Genomic DNA, 18,277 nt, shown 5'->3' with positions numbered 1-18,277 from the left:
GCCCTTCCCTTCAAACTCAGTGCCTTGACTTAGAATTGTTTCTGTTCTATTTCCTCACCTCATTTCAGTCTGGCTTGTACCACCACCCCTCGACTGACACTGTCCTCACCAAGGCCACCAACTACTGCCTTGTGGCTAAACCCAGTGCATACATCTTGGTCCTTGTCTGCCGTATCTCTCTAGAGCATTTGGCTTTACCGACCACATGCATCTCTGAAAACCCTTCTGCTGGCACTGCAGTTTCCTGGGCTCCTCCTTTCCTCTGTCTTTCTCATTGGGCTCATCTTCCTGTGTCGCTTCTTCAGTGGTGGTTCTACCCTGGTCTCTCCACTCCCACTGTCCCCTCTCTTCCCAGGATTCTTTTGGTTCCAAGTGACAGACCTCAATTCACATTGAACTAAACAGGACTTCCCTAGTGGTGCAGTGGTTAAGAATCCACCTGCCAATGCAGGGGACACGGGTTCAAGCCTTGGTCCGGGAAGATCCCACATACCGCGGAACTAAACCCATGCACCACAACTACTGAGCCAGTGAGCCACAACTACTGAGCCCGCAAGCCACAACTACTGAAGCCTGTGCGCCTAGAGCCCGTGCTCCGCAACAAGAGAAGCCACTGCAATGAGAAGCCCGTGCAATGCAACTGGGGAAAGCCCACGCACAGCAACGAAGACCCAATGCAGCCAAAATTAAATAAATAAAAAAGAAAAAACAAATTAAAAACCAACCGAAACACCACCACCACCAAAAACCACAACAAGGGAAATTCTTTGATTCATATGCCTGCAAAGTCCAGTAGTAGATCTGGGATAGCTGGTCCAGAGATGTACCATAAGGACGTCAGAAACAGCTTCACCCTCTCTGTCTCTTAGCTTTGTTTTCCATTGTGTTGGCACCATTCTAAGGTGGCCTCTTTCTAAATGATGGCAAGACTTCTGCCAGCAACTCCAGGCTTCTAGCCAATCCTCTTAGGAAACACAATGGAAGATTTTCTACCCAGTTTCTGAGGCTGGAAGTCTAGGAATCATTTTTGACTTCTGTTCCCACACATCTTAATCACCAAGTTCTCTCCCGTCTTCTAAGTATCTCTGCATCCCCGTTGCCAGTGTTTTAATTCAGGGTACCATCTTTTGTCTCGATTCCTGCAGCAGCCCCCAGTGATTTTCTTCCTTGGGTCTTGCTGCCCTCCGACCTTTTCTCCACATCACAACCAGGGTAATCTTTCGAAAATGTTACGTGATGGCCCCCCAATGGATAGGAAGTTCAAGACAAAACTCCTTGTTATGTTCCGGAAGGCCTTGTATGATACAGCTCCTGCCTACTTCTCTTTTCACATCATCCCTTATTCCAGGCAATTCAGCCACAGATGCATGCCAGACTAGCCAACTCCCTCCTAGCTCTGCCTTTTTCATGCAGTGCTCCTTCCATCTGGACCATTTTCCTCCTGGCCCCCCACCTAATGAGCCTCTTCTTATCCATTCAGGTCTCACATTAGATATAACTGTATTGAGAAAATCCTTCCAGGAATTCCCTGGCGGTCCAGTGGTTAGGACTCCATGCTTCCACTGCAGGGGGCACAGGTTCGATCCCTGGTCAGGGAACTAAGATCCCGCAAGCCGCAAGGTGTGGCCAAAAAAAAAAAAAGAAAAGAGAAGAAAAGAAAAACTCTTGGCAGAGAAAATCCTTCACACTGCATTATGTACACACTCTTCCTACAAGAATATTCTTTTTCCACCTTAGCAATTATCGCATTTTATTGTCATTGCTCGTTAAATCGTCGGTATCCCTCAGCAGACTATAAGGTCCATGAAGGCAGAGATTTCCCTTGTTTTCTGAAATATCCCCAGCATCACAGAGTAGACACTTGATAAATATTTGTTAAATTGTAAAATAAAATGAGATGTGATTGTAGTAGGTGATTTTAGAATCTAGATTGATTCGCTAAGCTACTGGAAAGTCTGTAATGTCTACTGCTTTTCTTTTTTATATGCTTATTGGTTTTCTTTTAAAAATAGTAGAGTTATAGAATTAAAGAGGATCTTAGTAATTATCCTGCACTAATTCACTTCACTTGACAGGTAAGGAAGAGGGAGCTCAGAGGGACTTAGTAATTTACACAAACCACGGAGCTATTCACGGGGGTCTAATTGGACTGGAGCTCAGAGCTCCTGACTTTTAGTGCAGCGCAGCCTCCTCTTCACCATGATAGCAGCACTTCTAACAGATTAGTGTAGTGCGATTTTTATTTTATAACATTTTGCCTTTTTAAAAAATTTATTGATTTTCGGCTGCGTTGGGTCTCTGTTACTGCGCGCGGGCTTTCTCTAGTTGCGGTGAGCGGGGGCTACCTTTCGTTGTGGTGCGCGGGCTTCTCTCATTGCGGTGGCTTCCTTTGTTGCAGGGCACGGGCTCTAGGCACGCAGGCTTCAGGAGTTGCAGCATGCGGGCTCAGTAGTTGTGGCTCTCGGGTTCTAGAGCGCCAGCTCAGTAATTGTGGTGCACGGGCTTATTTGCTCCGCGGCGTGTGGGATCGTCGCGGACCAGGGCTTGAACCCGTGTCCCCTGTACTGGCAGGCGGACTCTTAACCACTGCGCCACCAGGGAAGTCCCTGTAGTGCGATTTTTATTTTAATTCAAAGGAAGCTTATCGCCGATAGCCTCACACGTTTCCCTTCTTAAGATGTACTTGCCGATCTTGTACATCTCGGTGGATTCTGACAGTTTTTCAGGATGCAAATCTCCCTGGTCTGTAGATGCCTAAGTATCCTGTAGAGTCTGTCCTCTATGCCATTGGCCCACGAAGAACCAGAAGTTACACATTTGATTCCCTTGTTCCACCGTTTCTCCTTGGAAGGGTAATTACTGAGTAGATGCCATCTGGATTTGATCTGAGGAACACTCACGTTGTATAAAAGAAGTAACAGACTTCTGTTTAACTCTTTGTATGAACTACTCTTCTCTCTTCCCTCTGTGAGGCTTACTGACTGATGCCCAGTATGAAATAGGAGCTTGAAAAGAGAACTGCTTCTATAAAAACAATTTGAAGTTTGGAAAAGACTGGGTAGGAGTAACTTTCTAAAAAGAATTATAATAGAATTGGATATGGGTGAGAAAACAAATATTGGGGAAAATTTTTAGTTAATAGAAAATAGTTTTTAGGGACTTCCCTCATGGCTCAGTGGTTAAGAATCTGCCTGCCAATGCAGGGGACAGAGGTTCAATCCCTGGTCCGGGAAGATCCCACATGCCACAGAGCAACTAAGCCCATGCGCCACAACTACTGAGCCTGCACTGTAGAGCCCGCAAGTCACAACTACTGAGCCCGCAAGTCACAACTACTGAAGTCTGCACACCTAGAGCCTGCACACTGCAACAAAGAGAAGCCCACGCTCTCTGCAACTAGAGAAAGCCTGCGTGCAGCAGCGAAGACCAAACACAGCCAAAAATTAGTAAAATTTTTTTAAAAAAGTAAAAAAAAAAAGGTTTTATATTAAAAATTTTAATTTATTAAAAAATTTTTTTAAATTAAGGAAACCAAAAATGGAACCTGTCGACCAAAGCATTATGAAACTTCAATTAATTGACCTATTCTGTGCATAAATGTCTTCAAGTGTTCATTTTAAATAAAACGTTCAGTGTATCTTTTCATTATGGTTCCTGCTTTAAACGGATTATTTCAGTTAACTGAATCGCCTACTCTTCTGCCTTTTGTAGGTGGACATGTTATATGCAGCTGAATCTTTCATGTGGTTATAATTTTGCTTTTGAATTGCATTTAAACTTCTCAAGGGCTAGGAGTGTACCTACGTATTTCATTTCCTGTAGATTTTACCATGGGGCCTAACTCTGCATATGCCTCCGACGATGGGGTTTTATTTCCCTAGCCAACCAGTCTTTCTCACTCTGGGTCAACATTATTATTTTGTTTTCATCTTTTACTCCTTCATTCTTCCTAACTCACGGACATTGTTCCTTCTGAAAAGGAGAGAGAGAAAGGGAATATAAGGAGAGCATCTGCCAACCTCCCTCGGGGGCTTGCCATGTATTTGATACTAAAAAAGAAACTAAAAAGGAAGCGAAAGACAAGTTAAAAATATATTTAAAACAGATGTTTGTGCTTAAATTTAAAAATTCCAAATGCCACCCTTTGACCCAGCAGGTCTACTTCTAGAAGCCTATCCTATGGAAATAATTAAACACATGCAAAAAAGATTTAGCTCTACCATGTTCATCTCAACCTTGTTTATAATGGGGGAGAATTAGGAACAACTTGAATTTTCAACCTTCAATTTTCAAGGACTTAACATTTAAATACAGTGGAGTTCCATTATTTTTAAAAATGCATTTAGTGACATATAAAGATAGTTATAATTTATTAATTGATTGAAAAACAAGCTATAAAATGTACATCCCATTTTTGTAAAAGACAAATGTGCAAAAATGACTAGGAGGATATACGTAAAGATTATATGATGATAATGAAATAATTTTTTTCTCATTTATGCTTTAAACTTGTTTACAAAAAACTTCTGTAAAGTTATTTTTAAATTAAAAGCTACTCCCGACAAAATAGTTCCTATTAATGTCATTGTTGGATATGACTTTTTTCTTCAGAAGTAATTGATTGTAAATAAATATGTTAATAGTTGAGGTCTTAGGAAAAGGAAAACGTCTCCTCTACTTTCCTGCCTTAATACCACTTTTCTTCCTAGCTGCAGTGGATTCCAAATCAGTAGTTCTGTTAAGCTGGAGTTTTGTGAGAGGGGAGGAGGTGACTGGATTTTATTTCTAGTTTACTAATTCTCTTTATCACCTTGGGACATTTACTTTTCGTCTTTTTGTCCAGTAACCCTCTCTGTAAAATGGGGAGAACTCCTTCCTCGTTACTACCCCAGCAGAGGGATTGAAAACACCAGTGGGTTCCACCCCTGGCCTGGAACATGGCCAGTCTCTGCCACAAAGCCATGATACACATAATAAGTACTAACTTAACAGTAATTCATTGATTCTGTAATAAGTAATAATTCACCTGGCCACCCAGGGTAACCCATCACTCTCACCCTAACTACTGTGAACATTTACTAGATTGTCAAGTGATTCTGAACCATTACTTATTCATTAATTCAACAAATAACTGAAAAATGGCAACTAGGATTCAAATCCCGGCTCTCCCATTTAACTCTGTGAGCTTGGGGAAGGAAGTTAATTTCTCTGGGCCTCAGTTTCCTCCTTTATAAAATGACTAGTATAATACGTTGTTGTTGTAAGGATTAAATGAGATACAAAATGTGTAACACCCCGCACACAGTAAGCTCTCATGTGTGCCAAATGCTGGGATTCACGTCCATTCAACATTTATTGTTTAGTACAGGTCAGACAATGTTTCAGGTGCCTGGGTTGCATCAGTGAACAAAACAGATTTGCCTGTTTTCATGGAGCTTACATTTCAGCAGACTCAAAGATTAATTCAATGTAGTCCAATCCATGGTTACTGATAATAATACACTATTATTACTATTAGTGTATTATGTGCCAGCCACTGTGCAAACGATTTTCATATATAATCTTATTTTCTCTAACCCTGTAAGGTAGGGATTTTTATTGTTACTTGAGAGTGTGGAAACTGAGCCTCTGAAAGGTTATGTACATACAACTGGCAAATGAGTGGAGGGGCTGGTATTTAGACCAGGTTGTCTGGCTTCACCACCACACCTTCCTACCTTTACTTGGTGAGCCATTGGTGATCATCACTTTTGCTTACGGTTCTTTCTTTCTTTTTTTTTTTTAATTTTTATTGTAGTATAGTTAGTTTCTACTGTACAGCAAAATGAATCAGCTATACGTATACATACATCCCCTCGTTCTTGGATTTCCTTCCCATTTAGGTCACTGCCATGCATTAAGTAGAGTTCCCTGTGCTATACAGTAGGTTCTGATTAGTTGTCTATTTTATACATAGCATCATAGTGTATATGTGTATATGTGCCAATCTCCCAATTCCTCCCACCCCCTGCCCCACTTTCCCCCTTGGTATCCATTCATTTGTTCTCAATATCTGTGTCTCTATTTCTGCTTTGCAAATAAGATCATCTATGCTTACAGTTCTTTCTTGACATCCTTGCCAACAATTTTTGCTCTGCAGTAGGAGCTGTGAGAGAAAGAAACTTGAGTTTTCTTCATTTGTATTAAAATACTTCATTATCTCTGCAGGAAATGATCAGAGAAGGAATATATGACAGCTCTGCTTAGAGTGTTTTTTTCAATCAATTAGAAATTGCAGCTGACTCCCATCCGTGTTTAGGAAAGAGGTCTCAGTTAGAGGGAGGAGTCGAGGTGCAGCCTTAAGAGAGGAGCGTAGCTGGGGACGGGGAGACTCCCAGTGGCATGGCCTTGATGCTGGTCATCCTACCAGGCTAAGGTGAAGGCAACAGAATTGGTGCCTCCTGTGTCTCTTGGTGTTGCATCGTCTTCATCTTCTGGCTCAGAGTCTTTAGGAAACATACCGCTGCTCCACCTCTAAAGATCCCTCTTCCTTTGCTGTTCTGCAATTGCCCAGTGACCTGGAATGTTCATGTCCTCCAAAGTCATGCTGAATAATACTGCTAGAGTTTAAGAAAGTATTGTTATGAAGTATTTCAAGTATTCAGAAAAGCGTAAAGAATATCATGTACTCACAATTTAGTTTTGCCAAATATTAACATTTTGCCTTTCTGCTCCAGTTCCTTTTTTTAAATAAAAAATACAGATGTAGCTGAAACTCCGCTGTGTACCTCTTCCCAGTTTCACTCCCCTCCCTCCCTCCCTTCCGGAGGCCACCACTGTCCTGAATTATCATTACAATGCGTGCTTTCATCCTGTCGCTTGCTGCCTGTAAGTGCTTGGATAAGCACCCTTACACACGGTGCTCTGAGACACATTCTTGTACCCATGTCCTTGTACACGTGTGCAGGAGTGTCTCTGGGATGTTGCTGGCCGTCGTGATTGCGCACTGACATGGCCACATTTCTCTCCAGGATGGTTGTACCAATTGATGGTGTGTATAACAGCTTCTCCTCCACGGCCGTAGTCGGGCTTACTGCTGTCTGACTTTTAAAATTTATTGCTAATCTGATGAATGTGAAGTGGTGTCTCACAATTGTTTGTATTTTCCTGATTACTATCGAGATTGAGCATCTTTTCATGTGTTTATTGACCATTTGTGTTTCCTCTTTGTTGAATTGTCTGTTCACATTCTTTGCTTTTGCGTCTGTTGTGTTGTCATTTTTCTCACTGGTTGAAGTAGTTCATTGTGTATTCTGTTTACTTAACCTTTACCAGTCACTTACCATGCAGAGGTCTTCTCCAAGTCCCTTGCTTGTCTTTTACTTTGTTTATGGCATATTTTGATGTACAGACAAGTTTAATTTTAATGTAGTCAACTCTTTTGCAATTTTTATTATTCGTGCTTTTGAGTCTTATTTAAAAAAAAATTTCCCGACTTCAAAATCATGTGTATATTTTCCTCTATTTTCTCTCTAAAATTTTCTAAAAATTTGATTTTCACATTAAGCATGGGATCCATCTAGAATTAATTCTCTCATTGCTGTAAGGTAGGGATCCATTTTTCTTTTCCTTCCACATAGATAATCAACTGGTCCAGCCCCTTTACTGTATAGTCTTTTCTTTCTCCACTGGTTGGTTATGTCTGTCTGATACCAAGTTTCCATAGAGTCAGGGATTTGCTTGGGGCTTCTTTGGTCGATCTAGTTATCTATTCCTGGGCTAATATCACACCATCTAAATACTATAACTTTTCATGTACGTCTTGATGTCTCATAGGGAGAGGTGGCCTCCCTCGTTGTTCTTTTTTCAAAATTATTTTTTGTTATTCTTAGTTCTTCCATATGGATTTTAGAATCAGCTTATCTAGTACTTTAAAAACACTAATCAATACTTGATCTTGATCTTTCCTGGGCTTCATCTAGACCACCATGCTTCTGTTTGCTTAAACACTGTAACAGTATCCCTCCTGGTAAACTTTCACAACAGCGTCTAATTCCTATGTTCACAGGTCAGTTAGCACAGGTTACATTTTTCTTTTTAAACGTAATTGTGGAAAAATATATATAACGAAATTTGCCATCTTAAGCGTTTTAAGTGTGTGACTCAGCACTAAATACATAATGTTGTGCATGCATCATCATTATGGCAAAACTCTGTAACCATTAAGCAATAATTTCCTATTCCTCCCTTCCACCAGCCCCTGGCAACTACCATTCTACTTTCTGTCTGTATGAATTTGCCTTCTTTAGGTTTCTCATAAAAGTATGATCATACAAGGTTGTCCTTTTGTGTCTGGCTTTTTTCACTTAGTATGGTGTTTTCAAGGTTCATTCATGTTGTAGCCTGTATCCGAACTCCATTCCTTTTTAAGGATGAATCATATTCCATTATACGGATACTCCACATTTTGTTTATCCATTCATCTCATGTTGGACATTTGGGCTCTTTCCCCCTTTTGACTATTGTGAATGATGCTACAATAAACATAGGTGTACAAGTATTTGTATAATTCTTGTTTTCATTTCTCTTGGGTATTTATATAGGAGTAGAATTGCTGGGTTATGTGTTAATTCTATGTTTAACTTCTTGAGGAATTGCCAAGCTGTTTTTCACAGCGGATGCACCACTTTATATCCCCACCAGCAATGTCTGAGGGTTCCAGCTTCTCTACGTCCTCTCCAACACCTGTTATTTCTATATTTTTTATTATAGCCATCCTAGTGGGTGTGAAGTGGTATCTCACTGTGGTTTGCTTTGCAGTTCCCTAATAATTAATGATGTTGAGCATCTTTTCATGTGCTTATTTATCTTCTTTAGACAAATGTCTATTCAAGTCCTTTGCTCCTCTCCTCCTTGCCCGTGCTTTTAGAGCAGTTTTAAGTTTACAGCAAAATTGAGTGGAAAGTACAGAGAATTTCCATATAACGCCCCCCCCATGTGCAACCTCTCCCACAATCAACATCCCACACCAGAGAGGTACATGTATTACAGTCGATAAACCTATATTGACAAATCATTATCACCCAAAGTCTATAGTTTACATTAGGGTTCATTCTTGTATACACTTTGTGGGTTTTGACAAATGTATAATGAAATGTGTCCACCATTATAGTAGTACATAGAATAGTTCACTGCCCTAAAAATCTTCTGTGCTCCACCTACTTATTCCTCCCTCCCCTTTCATTCCCCCCTTTGCCCATTTTAAAATCACGTTGTTTGTTTTTGTGTTGTTGAGCTTTAGGAGTTCTTTATGTATTCTGTATTTCAAGACTCTTATTGTATATATGATTTGCAAATATTTTCTCCCATTTTGTGTGTTGTCTTTTCACTCTCGATAGTGTCCTTTGGTGCACAGAAATTTTTAATTTGCATGAAGTCCGTTTTATCTATTTTTTCTCGTGTTGTCTGTGCTTTTGGTGTCATGTTTAAGAAACCATTGTCAAATCCAAGGCTATGCAAATTTGTCCTTAGATTTTCTTCTAAGAATTTTATAGTATTAGCTCTAAATTTAGGTCTTTGGTTCATTTTGAGTTAATTTTTGTATATGGTATAAGACAAGGGTCGACTTCATTCTTCTGCATGTGGATATTTCGTTTTCCTAGTACCATTTATTGAAGAGATTGTTGTTTCCCTATTGATTGGTCTTGACACCCTTGTCGAAATCAATTGACCATAGATGTGGAGGTTTATTTATGAACTGTAAATTTTATTCCATTGCTCTATATGTCTGTCCTTATGCCAGTACCACAGTTTTGATTACTGTAGCTTTTTAATAAGTTTTGAAATCAGGCAGCGTGAGTCCTCCAACTTTGTCCTTCTTTTGCAAGATTATTTTGGCTATTCTGGGTCCCTTGAAATACCATATGAACTTCAGTATGGAGTTTTCATTTCTGCAAAAAACACCTTGGGATTTTCATAGAGATAGCCTTGACTCTGTATGTCAATGTGGGTAGTATTGTCATCTTAACAACATTAACTCTTTCAATCTGTGAACATGGGATGTCTTTTCATTTATTTAGACTTTCTTTAATTTCTTTCAGCAATGTAATATATATTTTTCACTTATCACATTTATGTTGGTTGTTTGCTGATAGTAGGAAGATAGCAGTATATCTCTGGAATACAGATAAGAGGCTTGAGATGTAGAGTCTTATAAATTTTACCTATAAATGGAGAAAGCAACATAATATTTATTTTTAGTATCAGAATTGGTTTCCCTAGTCATGATCTTTTAGGATCTTTGAATAAGGAAAAAAAAAAAGATAGAAATGTCTGGGTTACAGATTCTCTGGAGATTTTGTTGACCTCATCATGCTTAGTAGGTCACAATGAGATTAGTTTACCCTATGTTGAATTTGACTCAAAAAAAGAAAAAAAAGAAAATTCAGGAAGAGTTTATTGTTGAATCCATGTTCAAAATGGCAATATCTTTTCTAATTCCATCTTCTATCATCATATTCACATTACAGTCTATATCATATAACAATTCAGGGCAAAATACTTTAAGTGTTTGACTTACTGAATTCCTGTCGTCTTTTGGACCCTAATTTAGTCATAATCCTTCAAACATTCAAATTTACTGGCACATGCCACATACCCCTCCCCCCCATCAAGTTCAACAATATTCCGGGGAGATAAGTTACTCAAATTTTACGAAAATTTTACTAAAAAATTTGAGAATTAACATTCTCAAATTTTCTGTCTCTTTAAATACAGAGTCTGGCTGTACTCCATCCCAAGGAAGAATGACTCCATACCTTTTCCTTTAGATAATGGTCTGCATCAAAACAGTGCTTAATAAGGAAAACAGAGAACAGTTATTTAATCAGTTCTTTCAGGCTTAGAGGAAAAAAATGGCATATCTTTGGGAGCCAAAGCAAGGTTGGAAGAGGGATGCAGATTTAGCCTCCTGGCCCTCTGCACTCCACTTGCATTTGTATATTGACCTTTGTAAGGTTAGCACGAGTCCTCTAATATTAGCATATATTGAAGTCCCTTAGCATCTTGGCATTTAACAATCTGTCACCTGATTTAATCTTCACAATACGTCTGCAAGATAAATACTATTATGCCTGTTTTATAAGAAACTCAGCCTCAGAGGGATTGGATAACTTGCCATGGTCATGCAGAGAGTAAGTGACAGGGCTGGATTCAAACCAGAGCTGTCTGGTTCCAAAACCCATGCTCTCGTCTTGTCATTTTCCTAGTCTTGGCTTCATTAATCTTATCTTTTGGTACTAAAAGTCCTTCTCTCTTCAATAGGTATTTGGCAAAAAAGGACCCAGGCATCATATTTCTCTACTATGTACAAAATGATTCAAAATGGGGTCATAATTGGGTTCTGAACCAGGACAGTTGTAGATGGAGGGAAAGGGACTAAGTGGAGAGTTGCTATTGCCCAGAAACAATAGGAGTTGGTTGGCCAGAGTTGGTGAGCAGGAGTAGGGTGTGTCAAGATGAGTCAGGATTCAGGTTCATTGAGAACCACATTGCTTTTTTATATAGTAAATGTACTCATTTCAGAGAAGCACCTGCCATTAAAAATGGCATTTTCTCTGAGGCATTCTAGACCCTTGTCGTTTATAATCAGAAGGCCGGGACACATAACAGTTTAGATTTTGCTAAGGTGGAACAATCTCGAATTGTGTGTGCCCTAAGGCTGGTGTATAGGAGGGAAGCTCTTGGCTCTGAGAGCACCCAGCCTCTTCAACTCGCTGCAGCTTTGCTGCATAAAAACTTAAACATATGATTCCCGTAAAGGTCTGAAACGACATTTACATTTTTCAGTTTTACCTTGTTCCTTTTTATTGGAGTGTAGTAGCCCTCTCTTACTTTGCTTATTTATTTTGGTCTGTTTGGCACTCCCTGCGTTCTGAGAACCGCTGCTCCTCCACTTCAACCACGTGATTCAGCTGGAGCTGCCATGTTCTTACAGCTGATTGGCCTAGGGCGGACACCTGACCTTCACTGGCCAATCAAAGACTCTTCTCAGGAGTTTTGAACTTACAACCAGAAAAAGCTTGAGGAATTCCTTTCCAGTGGTGGTTCTTGAACTCTTAATGGTCACGTTCCTTGTCATGTGGGAAGGCAATGAAAATGGCTTGCAGTGGGACGCATAAATGAGAGATGGGCAGAGTCCTGATGTATGTGTCCTGGGTCTTGTTTTTAGGGAAGCTTACTGCATCTCTCGCTTCCTAGATTTGGTTGTTCAACCATTCCTTGAATTCTGTCCTCCAGCACGCTCCCGTTTCTGTCGTTTGGGTTTCTATGATTTACAGTCAAAAGAGTCCTGCCTAAAGGTGGGGTGTTTTGGACAATAGAGCTGTTCCCAAGTTTGGGACTCAGGAAGGCTTTAGGATAGATTCCTTGCAAATATCAAGGTCTACTGTGTTTTTTCCCATGCATTGAGGGTTTGCATCTAACTTTACTGACGGTCATTTATTTTTTATTTTTTTTAACATCTTTATTGGGGTATAATTGCTTTACAATGGTGTGTTTGTTAGTTTCTGTTTTATAACAAAGTGAATCAGTTATACATATGTTCCCATATCTCTTCCCTCTTGCATCTTCCTCCCTCCCACCCTCCCTATCCCACCTCTCCAGGTGGTCACAAAGCACCAAGCTGATAACCCTGTGCTATGCGGCTGCTTCCCACTAGCTATCTACCTTACGTTTGGTAGTGTATATATGTCCATGTCTCTCTCTCTCTCTCTCTCTCTCTCTCTCTCTCTCTCTCTCTCTCTCTCTCTCTCTCTCTTTGACTGACGGTCATTTAAATAAAACTGTTTGTTAAATGGTGAGAAACAGCCTCAGCTACGCCCAAACCTACTCAAGTAATTTGAATGTTAGCTTACTTTCCCCAGGACTACAAAGGACCTGAGAAAAAAATTGGCCAAGTTTCAAAATGTATTTGTTAAGTTTCTGAGATGAATAGGACCGTCATCAACGTTTGGGTTTAGAAAGTGGAGGGAGGAAAGTGCTTTGACTTGCAGGATATCGAGTTTCAAATCCCAGGAGAGGAAGACAGTGGGAAGGCGCTGGCTCTCAGCTGGAGAGCGTATGACTAATGGAGACATCTCTTTTTTTTTTTTTTTGCGGTACGCGGGCCTCTCGCTGTTGTGGCCTCTCCCGTTGCGGAGCACAGGCTCTGGACGCAGGCTCAGCGGCCATGCCACGGGCCCAGCCGCTCCGCGGCATGTGGGATCTTCCCGGACTGGGGCACGAACCCGTGTCCCCTATATCGGCAGGCAAACGGAGACATCTCTTTAATGACTGGACTTTCCTGCCCTGGAACCGTGGACAGTTCCACTCTGCCCAGCCTGACCAGGTGGGTCACACTGACCTACTGTCAGGTGACACCTTCAGCACTATAGGAGATTTAAAAAAATTATAGTATTCTTACACTTATTGTTTACAGCTATAAAATTCTTATGCTGCCCATCTCAATTTCCTATATCTTTCAGAGTTTCAGGACTACGTAAGAATAGTTTTTAATATTGGTTTTTAATATATACATCTCTCACATTGTATGTAATAGTTTTTGGTTTTTAAGAGTAATCTATACTCATTAAAAAAAAATTGGAACGCACATCAAAGTATAAATAGCAGGAAAAAAAGGTCACCCATGATTACACAAGTTGAAGCTGGCCGCATTCACGTTTGGGCAGTTTTCTCGGTGGTATCTTGGGGGAGTATTTTCCAAGCTTGACTTGGCAACCGGCCAGGTATCTGTCCCAACTCTTTGACCTCCCGCACTTCACTCCTCTCTTAATAGAAGTTAACTTAATTGACCTGCCCTCCCCCTTCTGCCCTCCCATAGTAAAAATTAAAGGCAGCTGCTGGAGGATTCTGGTAACTGGTGAGGATGGCGGGTCATGAGCATCCTGACCAGCAGCGGAGGTGGGGAGGAGGGGGCTCTGGGCTGTGGTGAAGGAGACGCACCTGGCAGGGAGGCATTTCAGCTGGGCAGAGGCTCAGAAGCCCTGGGACGTGATGGCACTTGCGCAAACAGCGCAATGCGGCCTGTGCATAAGCTGTGTGCTCTGTGCTCTCTCAGTTTCCCAGCTGTTTGCAGAGCTGCCCAAAACGTAAGTCGAAACTCCACCCAGGGCCAGAAGGATTCCTGCAGAAACCAGCTTCCTCCTCATTCTGCTCCGCCTTGTTGGGGGATGTTTTTTCATTATTCTCTTCTTAATTGTTAATAGGAAGACATTCACGTGGTTCAGAATATACCTGTGCAGTTTAGACGGCAAGTCTTACTCCTGCCCTGAGATCTTCCAGCCACTTTTCACCTTCCTATAACTCACTGCAGGTAATCAGCTTTTAGTTTTTGTGTGTATTCATCCAGACTTTACTTATGAATATTAAAGCAAATACAAATATATTCTGTATTCCCATTTTCCCCTTCTTGAAAACAAAATGATGCATTGTATACACGTTTTCTGTGCCTTGCTGGGATTTTTTTCCTCCACTTATCTTGGAGACTTTGAAAAATATCTGTGCATTGAAAGCTTCCTCATGCATTTTTATACTTTCAAAATTTTCCATTGGATATATGTAGCATAATTTATTTAACCAGTCCTCTGTTCAAGGGTATTTGAGTTCTTTCCAATCTTTTGTTATTTTGAATAATGCTGCAATGAGTAACTTTGTATATATGTTACTTTTTAAGTATGGTGGAAGGATAAATTCCCATTAGTCATATTACTGGGTCAAAGGAGGTATGCAGTTGTAATTTTGATCTCAGTGCCCACATTCCTTCCCCAGGGGCTTGTACCAATTTATCCTTCTGCTGGGAAAGTATGAGAGTACTTGTTTCTCTTGGGGGATTATTACATACTGTTTACATGTTACTTTGAATTGTTCTTCAGTTGTTTTAATTTGGATGTTGTCCCCCCAATTAGATGGCAACTTTATTGAGAGCAAGGGCCAAACATTTTATTGCTTTTGAAGTATCCACATTTATAAATAACATAATATGGTACCCTAGGAGCACAATAAATTTGTTTCCAGTGTAATTTGGGAGAATAAGCCAATTAAACCTTAATGATAAAAAGATTTCTATACTTGGCTAGAGTTCAACTGAACTGATTTCTCCCTGCCAAAGGAAAACTATTATGAGGTCTTGTTTCAAGTAATTATGCAATGAGTCTTGAGTTGAGGTGTTACTGCAGGTTTACTTGCTTACACATGGTCTTCTCTCCCGGATCTGAGAGTCGTTTTACCAGATTCAATCTGGTGATGCCTTGGCATCAGCCAGGCTAATTGGGTGCCTGTCCTGTCACTCCTTTTCCTCTACGTGTGACAGTGCCTGCCTGCCCCACAGTAAGCGGGAGAACAAAGAGTTGCTTTTAAACTTTTTATATCTACTGCACATGTAAACATTGCGTCATTGTAATTTAGTCTACCTACATCCTAGTAGCAAAAATGTACTAATTTTCCTCCCAGTTTCTACTATGTTGGATGCCCCCATATGTATTATCCTGTACTGGTGTCCAGTGGTCTTCCAATTTTTTGCTTGCATATATCCTCCAGAGGAATTTTGTAAAATTACGCTTACCCTCACACATTACGTCTATATCTAAAATTGTATTACAAGTTTAAATAGTTTGTAAGGATATATTTACAGTATATTGTCAGTATTGACTTTAAAAAGTAATTGTTCACTATACATGTATGCATATGTATGTGTACATGTGTATGTTAAGCTCTTATACACACAGAAGATATTTATCCATCATACTAAGGAAATATCCCTCTATTCCTATGTTTTTTCATTTCAAGTTTTTCTTCTTCTTTCAATTTTAATGGGGCAGGTTTCCCTCTATTTGCTTGTTTTTTTTCAACATACAAAAAAATCTGTCAATTTAAAGTGTAGGATATGATAAATTTTGGCTATTGTATATAATTGCATAATCTCACCACAAAGTACATTCATGTTGAGGCTTTATTATCATATATATATGATATATACATATAAAATATAAATTGGTTCCAGGACTCCCCTGCAGATACCAAAATCTAAAGATGCTCAAGTCCCTTATATAAAATGGTATCATAGTTGCATATAACCTATTCACATCCCCCCTTATACTTTAAATCCTCTCTAGATTACTTATAATACCTCACACAATGTAAATACTATGCAAATAGTTGCAAATACAATGTAAATAGTTGCCAGTGTGCAGCAAATTCAAGTTTTGCTTTCTGGAATTTTTTTTCTTTTTTTTGGTGTATTTTCAGTCTGCGGTTGGTTGAATCCACAGATGTAAATCTGAAGATATGGAAGGCTGACTATGTGTGTATATATCCAGATGTGTGCATACATATGTATGTGTGACATACACATTCAGAACTGTTACACGATTCTTTTAAATGTATACAGAGGAATCTAATAGTGTTTGATACCCACCATCATCCACTAAAACAATACAGGGACAAGCTTTCCTTTAAACATCATACATTTTATTCAATATATCATTCCTTTTTTCCCCTGAATTTGAATTTCCATTCCACTTCCCACAGAAACTTTTTTTTTTTCTTAATAAATTTATTTATTTATTTTCATTTTTGGCTGTGTTGGGTCCTCATTGCTGCATGCGCGCTTTCTCTAGTTGCATCGAGCGCGGACTACTCTTCATTGTGGTGCGCAGGCTTCTCGTTGTGGTGGCTTCTCTTGTTGCGGAGCACGGGCTCTAGGCACGTGGGCTCAGTAGTTGCGGCACACGGGCTCAATAGTTGTGGCACACGAGCTTAGTTGCTCCGCGGCATGTGGGATCTTCCCGGACCAGGGCTTGAACCTGTGTCCCCTGCACTGGCAGGTGGATTCTTAACCACTGTGCCACCAGGGAAGTCCGAGACTTTTTTTACGCATATTTTTATGCTTGAAATCTTTTACTGGTCACCTTATTATTTATGAATAAATAAAAATATATTAATATCAATACATATTACAATACCTTGATATTAATATATTTTTATTTCCTGTAACCTTACTTCCTATGACCATTGAGAAATTTCTTTTGATGGAGCTATCATTGTAATTATTAGTAATATACCTGGTCAAAACAGCAATCAGCAATCTGTAGGAGCTTCCCTGGTGATGCAGTGGTTAAGAATCTGCCTGCCAATGCAGGGGACATGGGTTTCAGCCCTGGTCTGGGAAGATCCCCCCATGCCGTGGAGCAACTAAGCCCATGTGCCACAACTACTGAGCCTACATGCCACAACTACTGAAGCCCATGCACCTAGAGCCCGTGCTCCGCAACAAGAGAAGCCACTGCAGTGAGAAGCCTGCACACCACAATGAAGAGTAGCCCCAGCTCGCCGCAAACAGAGAAAGCCCACGTGCAGCAATGAAGACCCCACACAGCCAAAAATAAATAAAATAAATTAATTTATTTAAAAAATTATTTAAAATAAACAGCAATCTGTATTTCAAATTAGTAAATATAAAGTTAGATTTTAGTGGATATACATCCCTTAATGAGCGTGATGGGCTTTTTACCACAGTTAGTTTATGTATCTGGGTTTGGTTGTTACTCTTTGCTAGAATGGATCAAAGGTCACTATCAATTCTATTTCTCAATGAACGTGCAGAAGAATCTTGTTCATATAAAAAGTAGGTGGGAATGGAAAGCATTTTGTTACAGCTCAGTTAATTCTTTGAACTCATTCTGAGCCCTAAATCCTACATTGATCTGTCATCAAAAATTATTTTTCATGTTCTATCGGTTTGCAACTCTACTAGGCCTCCTTCAGTTCTGTTGAAACCTCCTGACTTACACAAGCACGCTTTACTCTGTCCTTACAGTCATTTGTTGCCTCTGCACCAGCACTGGTTTTTCCCATCCTCTTTCTGTTTGGTGCCTAGGGAAACATTCGCTAGTAAGATTAGGATGGGTGAGAGGTGTCCTCTGCTTTTATGACATGGAAGAAGGAATACTGGGGAAAGGCAGAATTTGTTCATCACAGGTAGGATCTCAAGCAGATACATGGTTGAATTTATCTTAAATATCTGGAAATTGATTCTCTAAAACCGATGGCAGCAATGAAGACCCAATGCAGCCAAAAATAAATAAATAAAATAAATTTAAAAAAATAAAATAACAGTGAGTCCTTGACCTGGTGTTAGCTCAGTCATCTATCTTATTATTTTTTATTTAACATATTTATTGGAGTATAATTGTTTTACAATGGTGTGTTAGTTTCTGCTTTATAACAAAGTGAATCAGCTATA

At 39.9% G+C, this 18,277-nt stretch overlaps 1 protein-coding gene across 4 annotated transcripts in view; it reads left to right on the top strand.

The window, feature by feature from the left end:
- EXTL3 (exostosin like glycosyltransferase 3) overlaps positions 1-18,277 on the top strand; it is a 127,581-nt gene that overhangs the window by 12,682 nt on the left and 96,622 nt on the right. For 2 of the 4 annotated variants that reach the window (XM_079925781.1, XM_079925786.1), the window contains exon 2: positions 14,244-14,350. The exons of 1 other annotated variant lie outside the window; for it this stretch is intronic. The gene's annotated coding sequence lies outside the window, so the exon portion shown is untranslated. Of the gene's footprint in view, positions 1-14,207; positions 14,351-18,277 lie in introns of those variants that run through there. One more of the 4 variants, XM_079925785.1, reaches the window with a different exon arrangement.

Source organism: Stenella coeruleoalba (assembly GCF_951394435.1).
Source record: "Stenella coeruleoalba genome assembly, chromosome: 7".
NCBI lineage: Eukaryota > Metazoa > Chordata > Mammalia > Artiodactyla > Delphinidae > Stenella > Stenella coeruleoalba.
The sequence above is the reverse complement of the archived record's forward strand: the minus strand, read 5'-3'. Positions and strand labels throughout refer to the sequence as shown.